The sequence below is a fragment of the Eptatretus burgeri genome, chromosome 11, assembly GCF_056783735.1.
Source record: "Eptatretus burgeri isolate ZD-2024b chromosome 11, Ebu_testis_v1, whole genome shotgun sequence".
NCBI lineage: Eukaryota > Metazoa > Chordata > Myxini > Myxiniformes > Myxinidae > Eptatretus > Eptatretus burgeri.
The window spans coordinates 47,603,640-47,618,402 of NC_140971.1; the positions used below are offsets into that span (position 1 = coordinate 47,603,640).

The 14,763-nt window shown below is 43.0% G+C and overlaps 1 long non-coding RNA gene across 1 annotated transcript; it reads right to left on the reverse strand.

Moving 5' to 3' along the window:
• Positions 1–10,426: 10,426 nt before the first annotated feature.
• LOC147017014 (uncharacterized) lies at positions 10,427–11,296 on the reverse strand. Its single transcript, XR_015049707.1, has 2 exons — positions 10,592–11,296; positions 10,427–10,466 (listed from the first exon to the last, which is right to left on the reverse strand). It is a non-coding gene; the product is annotated as an uncharacterized LOC147017014 (long non-coding RNA).
• Between the last annotated feature and the right edge of the window lie 3,467 nt (positions 11,297–14,763).

Genomic DNA, 14,763 nt, shown 5'->3' on the forward strand with positions numbered 1-14,763 from the left:
CCGTGAGAGAATGTCACTTTGCATGGTTTAATTCTAATTAATTAATTATTCTTCTAATTAACAAAAATTCAATCACCTTTTACGTCTGTGCGCTGACAAGGAACGTTAACATTTCACATTTTCATGTGTTGAGTGTATTTTGTGACGTCATACACACGGTGATTAAACGCAGGTGGAGACCTTCGGCCCATCATACCTGCACCACATCAACACAAGAAAATTCCGGACTTTTTTTTCCAACTTCCAGAGGAGTGGGCATGTCTTGGTAAAAAAAAATAAAAATAAAAATCAACAACAATCTGCAGACATGCACAAAATCATCCATCAATGTTCAAACTTGCAAAAAGACCTGCCAAAATCTCTCTCTCTCTCTCTCTCTCTCTCTCTCTCTCTCTCTCTCTCTCTCTCTCTCTCTCTCTCTCTCTCTCTCTCTTTCTCTCTTTCTCTCTTTCTCTCTTTCTCTCTTTCTCTCTTTCTCTCTTTCTCTCTTTCTCTCTTTCTCTCTTTCTCTCTTTCTCTCTTTCTCTCTTTCTCTCTTTCTCTCTTTCTCTCTTTCTCTCTTTCTCTCTTTCTCTCTTTCTCTCCTTCTCTCCTTCTCTCCTTCTCTCCTTCTCTCCTTCTCTCCTTCTCTCTCTCTCCTCCTGGCGTATATTAATTCAGCGGCCCAACGGGGCTTGAACTCAGGACCCTGGGATCCCAAGCCGCCACCCGAACCACTAAGCCAACACCAGGCTTTTTCCTCCACCCCTCAATCTCCATAACTTCCAAGTTCCTGTCTAATTCCAATTTAAACCCATCGACTGTTTCTGTCACCAATTTATTTCCAGGGATACCGTTCCATGCATTAACTACTCTTTGAGTGAAAGACCCCTACCTCACTACCTTCTTAACTCGACTCTTCTTTACTCTCAAGCAATGCCCCTGGTGCGAACACTGTGTCTACTCTGCTGAATAATTCTTCTGCACTTATTTTGTCGATGCCCTTCAATACCTTAAACATCTCAATCATATGGCCTCGTAACCTCTTTCTTTCTATTACATACAGCCCTGTCTCTATAAGCCGCTCCTCAGCTGAGTTGAGTGAGGCCCGGAATCAATCTGTTCGCCCTGCGTTGAACCCTTCGACATGGCAGCTATGTCCTTCCTGAGTTGTGGTGACCAAAACTGCACACAATATTCTAGATGTGGCCCTCACTAAATTCCTGGGCTATGTTAACAACTCTTTTGATATATAATTGATCCCCCTCCAAATACAACTAAAATTAGAGGGGTTTATACTTTTGCACTCAGTAGAGTGCAAAACCTCTGCCATCAATACTGCTGGGTCACTTAAGTGAACCTGATATCCTATTCATTGTAGGTCAAAACGGATCAGACTCTACTGAACCACAATTGAATAAACTAAACAAGATCGATGCGCATGTAGAAATGCCCAAAAAATAAAATCGACATTTTTTTGAAAAAAAAGTTGAAAAAATTCTAAAAAAAATTTCTCTAACAATTTTTTTTTGGGGGGGGCGGGTTGGAAATCACTTAAAACATGTAGAAATGCAAAAAAAAAAAAATTCAAATATTTTTCAAATAAAATCGAAAAATTTTTGAAAAAAGTTGCAAAATTTTGTTTTTTTTTTCTCTCACAATTTTTTTTTCGTTGGAAATCACTTAAAACATGTAGAAATGCAAAAACAAAAATTCAAATATTTTTTCAAAATGGCCGCCATAGCGGCCATATTGGACTTTGGACCAAGTCCAAAATCTAATGGCATGATTCTTGGACCATACCTAATCCCCCCACCAAGTTTCGTCGAAATCCGTCCAGGAGTTTTTCCGTAATACCGTTCACAAACAAACAAACAAACAAACAAACAAACAGACAGGGGTGAAAACAGTAACCTCCGTCCATCTTCGATGGCGGAGGTTAACCAGATTTGCTTCACATTTTGCTGCCTGACACTGTGCTGCCTGCTTACCTCCCATATCTCTTACCACCCCGAGATCCTTCCTCTATGTGACACACTCCAACATTACCCCTTGTATCCTGCAATCTCTATTTATATTGCTCTTTGGAAGAACTTCTTCCCCATCCCCAACACCTTACACTTGCTCAGGTTAAATTACATTCTCCAATCTTTTGGCCAATCTATGAGAGTATGAACACTTTCCTGAATCTGATCACCACCCCCTCTGCTATCCACCTTCCCTCCAAGATTTGTGTCATCTGCAAATTTGGAAAACCTCTTCACCCCTGTCTCCAAATCATTGATGTAAATAATTAATACTAATGGTCCGAGTCCTGACCCCTAAGTACATTTAAAGTTGACAACATTAAGGGAAGAAAGAGAGGTGGGATGGAAGGGATCCATGGTGTAAGGGAGGGAAGTGACCAAGGGGGAGAGTCTGATGGGGGGGGGGGTTCCTTCCCCCACTCCTCCAAAAGGTAGGGAAATGTTGATTTAACCTGAAGTTTGTGCATTCTAAAACATTCTTGTGTGCAAAATGAAAGCAGTCTAATAATCTTCTTCATTTATTGATGCAATTTTTCAGTCTTTAACACGTAACTCCTGAATATGTTTTGAACTTTACATTGTATAACACATAAGAAGTGTTGAGATGGGGGGGGAGGGGGTACCCCACGCTGCCTGTGAGAAAGGTACACAGCTACATGATATTATTTACGAGAAGGATATTATATTCATAAGGTTTCAGGATGTGTTGGACATTGAAAGGCTATGTATGGAGTTATTGGCCTCGTCGTAGTTAACTTTTGCCTGCGAACTTTGGTCTCTAAATGGCCTTGGAGCCAACATCTCGTAGCTTACAACCTTGCCCCGAAAACATGAAGAAACGTAGAATAACAAAAAAATTGCCTGAAATAACAAAACATATTTTAACTAACATAAAAAACATGACTTTAGTTTTGTTTTGTTATTGATGAAGTGAGCTGGAGCCGAATGTAACTTGGATGTTTCGCCTATGTTTGTTTTCCGATCCAACCCAGTGTCGGGCCTCATAATATGCATCGATCGCCTCCTTGCAATTGCCAAGGATCTCCAAGGGAATTTTCCGGAATTCGATTGAGTAATAGGAAAAGTAATTTACTTCAAAATCCATTAAAATATTAGACAGAAGTTGAAATATATTTAAAGAAATATATTTTGCAAAATCGGCCGGGCCCGGATCAACGTTGCGTGTTACGACAGTTCGCCTCTTTTGGGGGAGACAAGATGGCGGAAAGTGCACTTCCGGTGGCTTCACGCATGAGCCGTCGTGACCAATCCAGTAGTAGAGATCAGTGGCTGAACGGCCTCCACCTGTGTCTTTCCTTGTATCAGAGTAAACAGTAATCGTAACCAATACACTGCATAAAATCTTGAACGTCAGGATTTATCCCTACAACATATATACCGTATGGTATACACATGGTGATTTTAACAGCGTGGCGACATCGCGCTGTTATATAATTGGCTATTCTGTCCTGTTAGTCGGGTGGTAGGAAGGGGGAATCACCACCGGAAGAGGGACAAGTTTTCATCCAACTTTTATTTGTGCATTTTTTTGTGTAGATTACGAATATGAAAGGTGATCAGCCAGGTTTGGGGGCGTTTCCGAGATATTGCGGGTCAAATGGCAACCGGGGTCAAATTTAGCCAATTATGAGTTTTTACTATAAAACTGATTCTGAAAGCTAAAACACTCTGTATTTATGGCTCGTTTATACTTTCAAGTGTCTAATCTTTATCAAAACAGAAAATCAAATCATTTTAGGGCTGACCTTAACTCAAAGTTCAAAGGTCAACAAATAACAACTAGTGAAAAAACATAAAATGCCTAAAACTGGTCTATGTTGCTGAAAATTGTGATCAATGTTTCATCTAAGCTAAAATAGAGGAACGGGCACCCCTGCCCATTTTCCCACCCATTTGTCCTTGTGGGGTCCCCCAGGAGCACCTCCTTGCCCCCAGAACGTTTTCAAAAATATTGATTTTTTAAAATTGCAAACAATTCAAACTGGTAAAATAGCCTGAAGTCTATGTAAAAAACGCTAAAACTGAAAAGAATAAATTGATGAAAATGATTGAGTAATTTCCATCTTTTGCAGCCAGTGGCGTATCCAGTATGAAACTAATGAAGCTAAAGCTTTCGGGCCCCCAATCCCGGAGGGGCCCCTGACGCAACTTTTTACTATCATCGGCTGTTACTATGCTGATGTTGTACAGTCTTAAAGCCAATATCTTATTCTTCTTTTCGATAATATGCCACCAATTTTCTCTCATCTTTCCACTGCAACAACATGTTTTTTTGTTATTAAATTACAAGGCGCTGCAGTAATTTATCGGAAAGTTATGTAACTTTAAATATATTGTTACTAATATATTTTTTCTCTTGTCACCCACGGAACGAAATTCCTTTTTTGCACGGTTCAGCTGAAACTGTAATGTGAGACCTTGCGACATTTATTTTGAAGTGAAGATCGAAGTGAAGGCGCCAGCTGCAATTTAGGTAAGTAAAGTTTTTCTTGTAAATTTTCCCATAAATGTACAATTCAGTTGCATATTTTCATTACTTCGATCGTATTTTTTTATTGTCTGTCACCCCGGAACGGAATTGATGCAGTTAGCGTTCAATAAATTTCATTTTCGTAACGTTTGAATTGAATGTCATTTGAGCTCACAGGCATCATGTTTAAATGGCACACAGCAGAACTATCAGAGCCGACCAGTGTTGCCACTAATTTTTTTCGAAAATCCATAAATGTTCCCAAAAATCCACATATTGCATATTTTAACTAGATCAGTACATATTTTACCAGTTTAATGCACTTTTCTGTTCCTAAGAAGCGCTTATTTGCTCTGACCTTTAATTATGGTTGAAATTCGTCCGATTTCCAATTTTTCTTTTGTGAATTGCTGACATCTTCAAAATTGCGCATCCTTTTTGCGCATCTTGTCTGTCCACAACAGTGACAAGATGATTGACATCGCGGAAGGACTCCAATTCCCCAAAAACTCCCATTTCCATGGAAAAATCCATTGATCAGTGGAAAATCCATGAAAATTCCCATTTTTTCAAAAAAATCCATAAATCCATATGCTGATGCAAAATCCATAAATTTGTGGTAAAATCCACAGGAATAGCAGCACTGGAGCCGACAGTCTTCTAATTGAACATAAGTAAAATTGGTTTTCTTTCTTTTCAGGATGAAACCAGTGAAATGATCCAATATGACTGAAAAAAGGAAGAGGAGCTGTGTTGTCCATTACGATCACCTGAACTGTGGCAAATTGACTGGTCTGAGAAATGAAACGTTTCAACGCTTACACCAGGCAAAGGATGCCAGAAATGAATGAGGTGGTGACAATGCACATACGCTTCAGGCTGAAGCCATACCGGATGTTCTGGACCACAGAATTCATTGTGTCCACATGAACTTTTACAAAAAATTCACAAAGGGTTTATCAATTAGAAATGCAAAACGTAAAAGACAGGCAAAATCGGATGAAAGATTAATTGCGAGGAAAAATAGAAATGTAGGATCGAGTGATAGCAGGGGTATGTTCCCTAAGAAATGTATGAATCCAAACTGTAGTACAGCGAAACCCATAAAAGTTGACGGGAAAAAACAGCAAATATCAGTAATCCAGACGAAATCAGCATGTGAGAGAATCATGCAAGCTGCAAGCCTGAAAAATAATTATGGGATGACGTTGGCAATAGAGGGCAAAGATCTCATAGCAAAGGAATTTATGATGTTAGCATCTATGAAGCTCTGGACAGAAATATATGGACTCGATGGCGAGGATACTAGGTTACGAGCCAAAGTGAAGAAAAAAAACTAGAGGACCACTTTTCTGGAGAATTGTTTTTTGTCAGTGTGTCTTATCATCACCCACTCATGGTTATCAGTCAGAAAGTACTATCGAATAGTACCCTATCTGTGTATGTGAAAGAAAGCAATGATTTTATTCTTGCAGAAGCAGCAAATATACTGCAGACAGCCATACTATAAATTATAGAAAGTGATGAAGATCTACCGTGGCCTCCAACTCGTGATTCATTAGGAGCATAAAATCGCAGATCCCCCAAATGTTTGATCAACTTTCTCACGAAACTGATACATTTGCAATCCTCACGTCACACAGCTAGTGATGAATCGCGAAAGCTTGCCGAATCGTTTTCACAAGATTTGATCTATGCCTATTCCAATGGAAAGTTTCTGACACAGAAACATACATCGCTAGGAATGGGACTACACAACATGACTGGACAGAAAGCTGCAGTCTCTGTTCTTGGACGATTGGGACATTCAATCATTTATAACCAAGTTCGTCTGACTGAAACGGCACAAGCTGAACTAGCCCAACAGATGGCAGACAGGGGATATTGTCTACCTTTAATTCCATCTTCTGCGAGCGACACTGTTCAAAAGTTCTTTTGGTGGGATAATTTTGACTGTAAGAAGGAACATGCTTGACGAAGTATTCATACTACACTTGGAATTGGATTCCAAGAGAGGGACACACAATCAGTGTTGCGACCAACACCTGAAATTCAAACATCATAGCGACGGACCATGGAAGGAACTCGAGCCGTGCTTGATGAGCGAAATATAAATCCACACAAGAACCCACCCGGATTTTCTACAGTCAACACCGTCTTTGATGGGGATCAGGATGAAATAAGCACTAGTGAGATATTCACATGGAAACTACTGCGACAACATTACAGCCTGATAACACAGTCAGTACCCCGTTTTGTTGGTTGGGTTATTCAGCAGCATGAATATCCATCGTCTCAACCAACACTGATTACATTTCTGCCACCAATCAGTCTCATTACAGAGTATCCAACTGTACTGGAATGTATTAAACAATCTCAGCTGATGGCAGCTCAGGCCAATATGCGATACGCTCATATAACAACTGATGTCGGGGCTGCTGCCAAATTCTATCATGTCATATGGAACAATGCGAAGGACTTTGACAACGTCATCATTCACCTTGGTGATATGCATGCCTTCATGGAATTATTTGGCACTATTGGTAAATTTGTATCAGGTAGTGGATTTGAAGAAGTTGTGTATCAGGCAGGGTCAAGCACATCTGGTACAATCAAAGGCGTGCTCAGTGGAAAACATTATAATAGATCATGGGCAATTCACGAAAGCTTCAGTGAAGCACTGCACCGTCTGTTCCTAGAAGCTTATATGCCAGACTTATTGAATGGACTTGTGGACATTGTTCACAATAAACTCCCCACAGATGCTGCTCAGGAACTTTCAGAAGAAGTTGGCTTCTCTGGTGTTGAACAACAATACCAGCAGACAAAAATATCAGTGTCTTCGAGGAGACTATGGCAAGACTCCACAGTTCTGGGCAATCTACATTGAAGCTGTTGATTGTAAACATAAACTCCATTACTCGATAAACCTGAATGAGTATGACCTTCGACTGAAATGCTGGACAGACTCATTGCCATTTTGTTTTTCTATGAACAAACATAACTACGCTAGATATGGAACATTCTATTGCCGTCAACTCATGACACTTGATGATACGCATCCTGGTGCCAAGGATGGTCTTCTGAAGAAAGACCTGTCTGCCTGTAGGAACAATACTGGTATCAGACAGTCAACTGATGCAGCTGGAGAGCAGACTTTTATGAAAAATGCAAAGACACCAGGTGGCATCAAGAATTTCACTCATTAGGAAATAGCATACAGAAAGTGGGTGCTGAATCGTCCATTTACGTCTGCTATGGTTTCTTCTCTGCTGGAACTTACCAAGCTCGATGACATGAGTCACAACCCAAGGAAGTGCATAAGACCACACGAGATCCAAAAATCAGATCATCATGTAAAAAAGACTATGCAAGTTATCAATTCAGATTTTATCAATCCATTCTCACATGAAATTGATCCTAACAAACTGTTCAACATAGTTTCAGGCAAACCATTACCGGATGATGTTGCTGCCCACCTTCTGCCAACATAACAACGAGGAAGAGAACTCTTCAATGCGTTCATCTCCCAACTCGATACCGAAAAGAATGGTGAAACCACACGCTTTTTTAATCTGATATCAAGAATTCCATGGAGAAGCTTTCAAGACAACCTGAAGAAGACAACAGTAAAATCTGCAGCAGGAAAGACCAAAGATGTAACAGTACAGAGAGATATCCTTGGATTACTGGCAGCAAAGTCATGTAAAGAAAACAAGTCCGTCGATTTGGATAAAGCATTGAAGTATCCTTTAGCAACGGTACCTCTACCTCTTGCGACAGCAGATGGCAGTCGTCGGACAACACCAAACAGTAAGATGATGGAAGCTGCACTCACATCACTGAATTTAACGAACACAGCCTATGATGTCCCAGAAAATGCAGTTTACGTGATTGACCTTATTGCGTATTTACGTTCGTTGGTGAATGCACCAGATACGTTTCGGTTGTTAGCCAGGAGAATTATGGCTGATATACCCACACGTTACAAAGTGGTATATTTCGCGTGTGACACGTACAATGCTCATTCCATAAAACAGGCTGAACAAACTGCAAGAGGGCAGTCAGATGAGTACATTCTGCGCACACCTGATATCAGAATTCCGGCTGCAATTGGACAGTTTATGTGCAATGGAGGGAACAAAGAGAGAATGATGGAGCTGATTGAACAGGTTCTCTGTGAAGAGGAAAGTCTCATTGGAGACCAAGTTGTGTACTATGCAAGGGGGAATCTCTGCATGAAGATAACGTCACACTGCTCAGAGGAAATACCAGCCCTGACTACTGACCACATCGAGGCTGCTACAAAGATCTGCTACCTCACCCAACATGCACTAGATGAAAACTCTGGTGGTCCCACGGTCTGTGTAGTGCGTTCAAGTTCTGGGGATACAGACATTCCAATCATTTTACTGGCCAACGGACGTGAAAATTAAAAGATCTTCATAGATCATGGGAGTGGCAAAGGTCGGCGATTCCTTGATCTGAGTCAATGTCAACTCACTGAACTCCAGAAACGTGCATTGCTTGGTATCCCCGCCTTTTCGGGAAATGACTACGTTTCTTCATTTTTCCGAAGAGGGAAGAAAACTTGGTGGACACTGATAAAAGATGATGAAAATATCCAGAAAGTATTCGCAGAACTGGGCAACGAGCAACAACTTTCCAGCGTAGTGTTTGATGGACTTCAAATATGTACTTGTGCAATCTACAATCAAAGGAGATGCAAACGTATGATTGAAGCCAGATCTACTATTTTCTGGAATCGATTTCGTGATGGCAAGGTAGCTGATCTGTGTACATTACCCCCATGTGAGTCAACACTGGCATTACATTCAGCTCGAAGTAACTATGTAGCCGGGATGTGGCGTCTGGCTCACAGACCCCAGCAATTCTTGGACACTCCAGTAAACCATGGGTGGACTGAAGATTTATCAATCCATTGGGTTTATATACCATATCCTGTGGATGTTGTGGAACTTCTGTGTAATATTTCTGATGAAGATAGTGAAGACGAGTTATCAGACTACAGTGAAGACAGTGATTGTGATGAAATGTCCGACTAACATCTATATTTGGTGATTGTATCCAGTGACGTAGGTATACTACTTCCACTGTCTTTAGCTAGATTTCTTAAATGTAATAACTGTTGATTCATCTGACTGTAACTGATTGAAACATGTTTTAGGGGTATTACATACTAAAGCATCTTAATGTTTCATCTCGAATCTATGAGAAGCAGGGGCAGTTCAGACAAAAGGGCATTTATGCGTTAAGAAAAAGATTTTCAGATATTTTAAAGAAAAATGTGTGATATATATTTTTTAAGGCAATGTCTGAATAAAAATCAATAGACAATGCATGAATTTTTTATTACTATAGTGGCTAGAAACTACATTTGATAATGAAATTTAAATAGAAAAATAAATTATTATTTTTTAAACATTTGGGGGCAAGTGGGTGCCCTTGTGGCACGCTACAACGGTGGGGCAGAAAGAACGGACGTAGGATGGCCCGCACCTCGAGTTTAGCTTAGATGAAACATTAGATAATTACTATTTTGAGCAACCAAGTTATCTCGGTGTCAGCATCGTATCAGTTTTTGCATCGATTGTTATTTGTTGACCTTTGACCTTTGAGTTAAGGTCACCCATAAAAAGATGTGAGTTATGTTTTTTTTTTTTATAAAGATTAGACACTTGAAAGCATAAACGAGTCATAAAGATACTGCATTTTAGCTTTCAGAATCAGTTTTATAGTAAAAACTCATAATTGGCTAAATTTGACCCTGGTTGACATTTGACCTGCAATATCTCGGAAACGCCCCTGAACCTGGCTGATCACCTTTCATATTCGTCATTCACACAAAAAACTGATCTAGAAAAGTTGGATGAAAATTTGTCCCTGAAATGAAAGCGAGAGAAGAACCTTCAGAGTGTAGGCTTTATTCCATTTGATTGAAGCCGCTTCTACGGGCACATCAGGGAATACAGGCGCAGCAAGGAGTACATAAGCAGTAAGGTATACACGCGCAACTAATCACCGCAAAATAAATCAGTATAAGCACGGAGTCCGATATACTCTCAATTCTCACCATTCAACGAGCACCAAGTAGACCGCCGCCGTAAATGACAATGCCCCTGGGACAATCACCCCGTCCGCGCGGAATCTTAGCTTTATCTATTCCGTGCTCGAGCCGTGCGACATGTGATCACACGTCACGACCTTCAATTCACCACATTTTCCCCGTCTTTAAAATATAACTAGAGGCCCAACTAACGCACCATGATTACTTCAGCGCTACAGGAGTATACATTTCAAGCAACACGAACTATTTAAACTACAGAAGCATACATGCCAAGCAGTGAGGATTATTTTGAGTTGTAGGAGCATGGTAATGAGCATCGATATATGATGTAATGAGCATATAGGAGCATGAGCATCGAGGATGCCGGTAATCCCCTTTACAGATTGAGTCGGCGAGGGGGTTTTATCCGTCGACCTCTCCGGGAGTAAATGGCGGTTTCACTTGAGGGAGGCTTCTGATCCCTTGGTGAGCCTCGACTCGTGCCGGAGATGACTCCCCGATCGCTCTCGGGTGGAACGCGGCAGCTCCGTCGCCACCGTTCCCGGGTGGAGTTCCTGGGGGGGGGACACCTGGGGAGGGGATGTCAGAGGGAGGAGTGCCAGATGGTGGTGTACCTGCGGGAGGAGTACCTGAGGGAGCCAAATGGCGAACCGACACAGTGGTCTCCCTGCCATCCGGGAGTCTGACATGAGCATACTCTGGATTAGTATCGATGAGTTCTTCCGGTGGTGATTCTCCCCCTCCCTATGTAGCCCTCCCTATGTGTCTTCAGTCACACTTATTGAAATGAGAGCGAGAGATGAACCTTCAGAGTCTAGGCTTTATTCCATTTGATTGGAGCCGCTTCTACGGGCACACCGGGGAATACAGGTTCAGCTCGGAGTACATAAGCAGTAACGTATACATGTGCAATTAATCATTGCAGAATAAATTCGCGTAAGCACGGAGTTCGATATAATCTCCATTCTCACCAGTCAATGAGCACCTTCAGTTAATGAGCATCAAGTGAACAGCCGATGTAAATGGCAATGCCCCGGGGACAACCACTCGTGCCGCAGAGACCTCCCCTTATACGCGAGACGCACAACATGTGATCCCGCGTCATGTCCCTCAATTCACCTCAATTCACCACATTCTCCTCACCTTTAAAATGTAACTAGGGGCCCATCTTACACACCATGATTGCTTTAGCACTATAGGAGTATACATTTCAAGCAACGCGGACTAATAGATCTACAGAAGCATACATGCCAAGCAGTGATTATTTTGAGTTGTAGGAGCATGGAAATGAGCATCGATATATGATATAATGGGCATATAGGAGCATGAGCAGCGAGAATGCCGATAATCCCCTTTACAGATTGAGTCGTCGAGGGGGCCTTATTCGTCGACCTCTCCGGGAGTAAATGGCAGTTTCACTTGAGGGAGACTCCCGATCCTCTTGGTGAGCCTCGACTTGTGCCGGGGATGACTCCTCGATCGCTCTCGGGTGGAACGCGGCAGCCCCGTCGCCCAGCGGAGTTCCTGGGGGGGAAATGTCAGAAGGAGAAGTGCCAGAAGGTGGTGTACCTGCGGGAGGAGTACCTGAGGGAGCCAGATGGCGAACCGACACAGTGGTCTCCCTGCCATCCGGGAGCCTGACATGAGCATACTCTGGATTAGTGTCAATGAGTTCGACCCCCTCCACCAGCGGTTCATACTTGCTTTGTCGTACCGGGCGTTTCATGAACACTGTACCGGGATGGGTCAGCCAGTTGGGCACCGTTTGACCGTCAACATAACGTCGTTGGTGAGTAAACATGCCAACGAAACATTCGTTCGTGAGGAGTGGCATTTGTGGACGTGCAGAGCAAAGAGCGTATGGAATTCAGAGCGTTGAGAAGGGTAACCTCCCACCGCTCGGGGCCCAGTCCTCTCGATTTCAGCGCCAGAGTTACGGCTTTCCAAATAACTCCATTATACCGTTCCACCTGCCCGTTTCCCTGTGGGTTGTAACCCGTCGTTCGACTAGTTGCTATGCCGTGCTCTAATAGGAATTGTTTTAGCCCGGCCGACATGAAACACGGCCCTCTGTCTGAATGTATGTACGAAGGTCTCCCAAACATAGCGAAGAGGTCAGAGAGACATTTCACGACAGTGCCCGAGGTCATATCCGAGCACGGAAACGCGAAAGGGAACCTTGAATATTCATCAACAACGGTGAATATGTATCTGTTGTCTGTTTCGGTCGGCAGGGGCCCTTTGAAGTCGATGTTTAGTCTCTCGAAGGGGGAAGTGGCCTTGATCAGTCTGCCAGATGCCGCGCCATAGAATCTGGGTTTTAGTTCAGCACAAACAGGGCATGAAGCATTCATTTGTTTAATATCTTCAACAGAATAGGGAAGATTTTGTCTGCGTGATTTAAATGTGCCATCCTGGTTACCCCTGGGTGGCACAGAGACACATGGAGGTCTTGCAAAGCCTGACTGATTGTTGCCGAACTGTAGACCCGGGAGAAGGTATCTGCAGCAGGGTTTTCTTTCCCGGGCCGGTAAACAATGTCGTAACTGTAGCAAGCTAGGTCTATCCGCCATCTCATAATTTTTTCATTCTTAATTTTCCCGTTATTTTTCCCATCAAACATGAATGCCACGGATCGTTGGTCCGTAACGAGCGTGAAGTGGTTTCCCAGTAAATAATGTCTCCATTTCCGCAGCGCTTCAACGATGGCGTACGCTTCCTTCTCTATCGCTGAGTGTCTCTGTTCGCTTCTAGAGAGAGTTCTCGAGAAGAACGCGACCGGCCGCCCAGACTGATTAAGTGTAGCAGCTATGGCGTGATTTGAAGCGTCGGTTTCCACCACGAAGGGCACCGAGCTGTCGATCGATAAAACCACGGACTTACTGATATCATCCTTGAGGTTGTGGAAAGCTCTTACAACAGCGGCATCTGGTGGAAAGTTTTTGCAATGCACTAGGGGATGTATTTTCTCGGAGTATTGCGAAATCCATCTTGCATAGTAAGCGAACATCCCAATCACCCGGCGCATTGTCTGCAAGTCCTGAGGTGGTGGAAGCTCACGGAGCGGGCGCAATCGCTCAGGATCAGGCTTAATTGTGCCGTCGGCTATTGTGTAGCCGAGAAGGTCAATTGACCTTGCCGAGAATACGCATTTCTCGTAGTTGAGAGTCAGATTATATTTTCTAGCAATGCTCAAGAATCTGTCCAGATTCCTATCATGTTCCCTCTGATCCCTACCGCACACTGTGACATTATCCACGTAAACAAAAGTGTCTTTGAGGTTTTCATTTGAGATGATGTCGTCCATAACCCGTTGGAAGCAAGCTACCCCATTCGTGACACCGAAAGGTATTCTCCTGAATTGGTAGAGGCGCCTCCCTGCCTGGAATGCAGTGTAAGGTTTGTCTTCCTCTCGGATGGGAATTTGATGATAGGCGCTTCGCAAGTCGATGGTACTGAATAGCTTATAATTGGCCACGCGTTCGACCATCTCATCTATGCGCGGCAGGGGGTAGGCGTCGAGTTGGGTGAAGCGATTGACCGTTTGGGAATAATCGACAACCATTCGTTTCTTATGGTTCTGACTGCTGGTTACTAATACCTGTGCGCGCCATGGCGAATCGCTCGGTTCTATAATTCCCTCTTCCAGTAATCGCTTGGTTTCCGAAGTGATGAAATTCATGTCAGCAGTGGTATATCGCCGCGATTTGATCGCTATCGGTTTACAGACCGGCGACAAGTTAGCGAACAGCTGGGGGGACGTCACCTCCGCGGTGGTCAAAGCATTTAAAATTAGACGAGGTTTGCTTCCTCCAAAGGGTATTTCGACGCTCGTGTGCTGCTTGAGGACATTATGACCCAGAATTACGTCTGCGCACAAATCACGAAGCACCAGTACCCTTACATCCCGATGCGTGTACCCTTTTACGTCCAATTCAACATTGCAGTACCCTCGTACGCGGGATTGTAGTGAGGTGGCGGCCATGCATACCGTATTGTCAGTCGGGTGGATTACCCATTTCCTGCCCTTCACTAGCGAGCTGTTGACGAAACTTTCAGAGCTACCGGTATCAATCAGTGCCTCAGCCATATGCCCGTTAATTCGTACGTTGATGATAGCCTTGGATAGATTCCCCGGGGAGGCTGCAGTCAATTTATTCTGCGAGTAGAGAGCCGCA